A 6,000-nucleotide genomic window follows, 5' to 3' on the forward strand; every position below is an offset into this window, starting at 1 on the left:
GAGCAAAGAATATTTTCAGGATGCACCTGACAGTGACTGTCACATATAAAAATAAAGAAACAAATATTTTAAAAATTTCCAAAATTTATGACACAACTATTTTAAATCTGACATATACATAATGAAAACATCAGAAATAGGAGAAAAAAGAAACACAAGAAAAGTGTGTAATAATAATAGCTAAGAATTTCCAAAAATAATTACAGACAACAAAATCAGAAAATATTGTCAATATAAATGCCAAGGTATTTCTACCTGTGTTTATCATTTTGAAAGTAAAAAATAATAAATAAAATTTATAGAGTAGTCAGAGGGCAAAATCATCTTTTCTACACAAGAAGAAGATTAAAAATTGTATCGGTTTTCTCTTTGGAATCCAAACCCAAGAAAGAGGAGAAGAAAAATGTGTTGGAAGAAAACTTCACTGGTATACAATTCTGTTTCCAGTAAAATTATCCTTCAAAAATGTAAGAACAAGAATTGTGGGTTCTAACCCTATAGGTAAAGGCCTTGGAAGTCATCATTCTCATCCTCAAGGCAGGAAACAATATGAACACAAGTCTACTTAGATCCATCAGAAAACTGTGGTACAGGGAAGACTATTGCTCACAACACTGGAAAAACAAGCTGGTGCATATAGAAAAATCACAGCTTATCAGAGCAGAAGCCTACGAACATTGCTAGAGTCAGTACTGTTTACATCTTGGCAAGGTTTTGTAAAAATAAAATGCAAAACATATCAAAATATAAGGAATACACAACGTAGAGACAAAGTAAGCATCAAAACAGATTCCATTCTATCATAAATATACAACTATGTAAGAGTGCATTTTCAACACTCAAATGAAATTAGTTGAAAGTCAAAGAGTGCTGAAAAGAAAAACGTGTAGACAATGTCTATTTCATCACAAAAAGTAATTAAAATTGTGAGAAACCTACATTAATAAAAAGCCTATATGTGCTTTATTCAGTCATCTTTTAAAATCTAGAGACAAGAAGTCATTTTTCTAGCAAAATATAAACTCTCAATTCTACAAATATGTAAGTATTTGAACAAAGGAAAACAAATGTTCCCAAGTTATTTAATTACCTACCATTAAACAAGTTACTCTTTTGGTATGTTACACTAGAGAAACAATATGATGTTTACACATGCAAGTTTGATTCATTTCACTTATGAGTATGGTCTCCAGTTGTATCCATTTGCCTAGAAAAGCCTCAAGTTTATCCTTCTTTAGAGCAAGTAGTACTCCATTATATTAAAGTATCACAAATTTTTCTCCATATCTCAGTTGATGGGTATTTGAGTTGTTTCCAAGATCTCACTATTACAAATTGTGCTGCTGTGAGCATGAGTGCACATATATTGCAGTTGTATGATGCTTTTAATTCTGGCAAAATACCCAGAAGGGGAATAGCTGGGTCAAGTCGACCCTCTAATTCTAGTTTTTGAGGAATCTCCACACTGATTTCCACAATGGATGTACTAGTGTACAATCCCACCAACAAAGGAGAAAAGATTAAAAAAGACACAAAATCTGCAATAAATATTGAGAGAAAGAAACTGCTCAAAAGGCAAGATCAGCTGGAATGGGCAAAAGGAAAAAAGTAGGAAGGGAAAAAGAAAAAAATATATTACGTAATAACTGGCATAATTATACTACTGATATATTTTAGTTTCTTGAAAAGATCGGTTTATGCATTTATTTGGTGATTGATTTTGCACGCTTATATCTTGTAAGCTAAATAACTACTTTAAAGACAACAATATGCAATACATTAGCCTTTGTTAATTTCTTATTATCCTGTTTTGAAACTCTGTTCATTTTCATTTATTTTTATTTCTTTTTTTAAATTAAAATGTTAATCAATCTCATATAAAATTAGTTAAAATTATTCACATCATTCCAAAGTAATGTAAATATTTTTAGATCAAAAACATGAGCAAAACACCTATTAATTACCTAATAGTAGAATTTAATTGAAACAACACAAACTGAATAACAGAAAAAAAAGCAAAATACAGTGAAACCTTGGATTGCAAGTAAATTGTTCTCTGAGCATTCCAGAAGATGAGATAACATTTCTAGTAAATTTTAACTTGACAGCTGAGCAATATGTTACACTTTGAGTAATACATCATGTCAAACATCACCTGATCACATTGAGCCAATGGTTCCACGCTCTGTCTCTCTCTCTCTCTCTCTCTCTCTCTCTCTCTCTCTCTCTCTCTCTCTCTCTCTCTCTCTCTCTGTGTGTGTGTGTGTGTGTGTGTGTGTGTGTGTGTGATTGTGGGTGATCATTTCTCCACAGCAAGAGGTTTTGGAGATCTAAGGTACAAAGGAGGGGGAGAAAAAGACCAAGGAATCACTGACAACAGTGAGACTAGGCAGATGTCTAAAATGTGGGAAAGAGTGCAAAATTTTGTAGAAAACCATGAGCTAAATAAGGCTGTAGCGGTGCGAGTGACGACTGTTTAATCACAATGCAGTGTCACATTTCCATGAAATTCTGAAAAGGGGGCAAAAGCAAGTGTCATTGGAGAGATTTCTTGATACATTTTCATGAAAAGATTTTCATTAAGTGAATAGGTAGCCCTGATTTCGATAGTGATAGTGAAAGCCGTCCTACCACATAATTCTCTTCTCTCTGTCTTCCTCAGATTAGTCACGCAGACTTTCAAAGGTAAGTGCAGGTTAATTTTTTTTCATAGTTAGTATTTTCTTTACTATTTTGTATTATATTATAGCATTGAGATAGTTTTTATATGAATACTTCTGGGTTGTGGGATGAATCATCTGTGTTTCAACTACTTCTTATGGGGAAATTCACTTTGATATACAAGTACTTTTGATATCAAGTGTGCTTTCAGACTGAATGATGCTGGCAAACCAAGGTTTTACCATATATAGTAATTTCCAAAAAGGACAGATGATGTAGTTTATTGCAAAGTTCCTGTGTTCAGTTCCCAGTAACATACACACACAAAAGACTACTTTATCCTATACTATTCCTATATGCATAAATTTCTATTACCATGGCTGAGGTTACTCTAAATTTCGTTTTGTGCCGGGAATCAAACTCAGGACCTCGCACTTGCCAGGCTGCTGAACTACGTTCTTGGCCCAACCATGGCTTTAGTTAAATAGCACAACACCTGGTACAAATGACAGTTACTATGGTATATAAACTGTGAGTAATTGCATAGTATAAACTTGGCACAAGGGCTGCACACAAATAACACATGCAGGTCATGGATGATGAAGTATCATATCATCTGTGTCAATGTCTGTCACTATTCATCAGTTGTTCATCATTCATCCAAAAGCAATATACATAATGATAACTTACTGTATTCCAGTGATAAAAGCTTGCAAAAATTTTACAGAAACACTGATAATCAAAAGATAACTGGACAGTAAAGATGAAACTGTAGCAAACAAATAATAGTAAAAATGAAATGTCGTATTTTAAAAATTGATAACTATTTTTAAAGATTGAGTATAGGCAATCAAACTATTATATCTTTTTTAAACTCAGCCTGATACATCCTAATAATTGAATTACTACTATTTCTACGCTGATCACTTCTATATGGTAATTTAAATTTTTCTTTAGTAGCAAAATACAGCAGGCTAAGAACTTCTTGGCATTGGCAGCAATATATAGAAAATCTGTCTCAAAATCTATAACTAAAATAAATGAAAATTATAAATATTTAAATATGCTTCATTAGTATATAGAAATTATGTTTAATAATTACTACAAATTATAACTATAAAATATAATTAATGCATTAGATTATATAAACAGAATAAAAGAAAAAAGTTTTTAAACCTAAAAGTACTGGAGAAAGATACAACACAGATAGAGGTGTATCTTTCTAAATAATAACATATATTCAAGGAACCTTTTTGCAACTGAGCAATCAATTGACTGCAACTTTAAATCAAACATTTTCATTTGTCTGAATTCAATCATCTAGTGAATGTAGATTTAAAAGCCAATTTGTAAATTATGTGTTCCCCATATTAGTTTCACCAACTTAGTAACTTATTAGTTACTGTCTCCAAAGCATTTTATTGTATATGAATATTTATAAAGTACTACTTTGAATAAATGTGGATCTACTTGTATTTCATATTCCTTTCTTAGCAGAACAGTTAAAGTGGTAATCTCTGATATATATACATATATGTATATATATACATATATACCTCACAAGTTATGCTGATATTGTCACAGGAAATATGTTTTATCTTTTTTTTTTTTTTTTTTGGTTTTTCTCCGGTACCGGGAACCGAACTCATGACCTTGCGCTTGCCAGGCAGGCGCTTTTGCCACTGAGCTAAATCCCCTGCCCCTGAAATATGTTTTAAATAGCATTTTTCAAATGAGCCTGAATTTATTTTCAATAATAGTCATCAATATTTTCTTCCTTGTCATCTTCCCAACTTTGAGAACACCTCTATGAGTATATCAAAGAACAAAATGGTTTATTAATACAAATTGTATTTTCTTTAAATAACTTCATTGTATGCAAGCTGGTATTTTCTATATTATGCAGTATTAAAAGATACAGTTTTTATGTTGGTATAAAGATATTAAATAAAATCATTTATATACTGTAATATTTATGTTCAAAATATCATATGAGCATATATTTGATATGTCTTATCAAATCTGAGTTTCTGTGCATAAACAAGTTTATATATTTTTATATATGTGTATTATCTTTTTTCAAAGAGAAATTTTATCATTAATTTCCTGTTTGCAGGCTGACAAAAGTTATAACACCTAGAATTATATGATGTTCAGATTTCTCCGAATTACAAAACATCACTTCTTTGAATGAACTTGTAGAACTTTAGGGAGTTTTACAGATTTGCAGAATGCAGTAACTCATTATTAAATTATTAATTTTAGTAATGACCTATTGACTGTTTTTTTTTTTTTGTTGTTGTTGTTGTTGTTTTTTAGAAAGGGTCTTGCTCTGAAGTCCAGCCTGGCCTTAACCTCTCTATGTAGCCAAGGGTCGCCTCAAACTCGTGGTAATCATTCTCCTGCCTCAGCCTCCAGTGTGCTGGGATTACAGGCATGCATATTAGTTTCTTTATTTTAAAGAAAATAAAAATGAAAGATAGGGGCTGGGGATTTAGCTCAGCGGCAAAAGCGCTTGCCTGGCAAGCGGAAGGTCGTGAGTTCGGTTCCCAGTACCGGAGAAAAACCAAAAAAAAAAAAAAGAAAAAAGAAAAAGAAAATAAAAACCTAATAAAATAATTACAACATAGACAAAAACCAAACAAAACCAAAAATCATACAGGGTTTCAAAGCAAAATATATATGTATATAGAAGGATAGCTGGGAAAATTGTACTGCTAATGTCTAATAGTCTTTTGAATAGTTAACACTTATTTTTTTGGAACAATTTCACATGCTTATATCTGGTAATCGGAAAACTAATTTGACAACAATAATATGCAATTTAACAACCATTGGTGAATTCTTACCATCTTGTCTAGTGAAACTCTGGATCATTTCTAATGATTTTTTTTTTTAAATTCTCTATGGTTTGATCAATCTTCATTCTTACATCTGGTAATCTGAGCAACTTCATTGAAGATGCCAATATTTAATATAACAACATCTACTAATTCCTATCACTTTGTTTTGAAAACCACATATAAGTTTTGGAGTATGGTTTTCTTACTGTTCTTTCTTCACTTACTTTTAAAGATACAAAAGCTTTAACCTGAAGCTGTGAAGGCTTTCTCGGGCATGAATATTTAGGCAATGCAGCTGCTTTAAACAATACTCTCAGATAATTATTTAAAAGTTTGAAACAGTAATTAAATGCACACAATTTATTATATGCCCTAAGAAGTTAATTGAATGCTGTATTTATTCTAACAATACTATAATGATGTGTAATATTCCACCTTTATCAAAATACATAGCCATGAATCAGAACAAATGTTTAACAGCATTTTATTTTTTTTT

The sequence above is a fragment of the Chinchilla lanigera genome, unplaced genomic scaffold (assembly GCF_000276665.1).
Source record: "Chinchilla lanigera isolate Chin_1 unplaced genomic scaffold, ChiLan1.0 scaffold00005, whole genome shotgun sequence".
Classification (NCBI taxonomy): domain Eukaryota; kingdom Metazoa; phylum Chordata; class Mammalia; order Rodentia; family Chinchillidae; genus Chinchilla; species Chinchilla lanigera.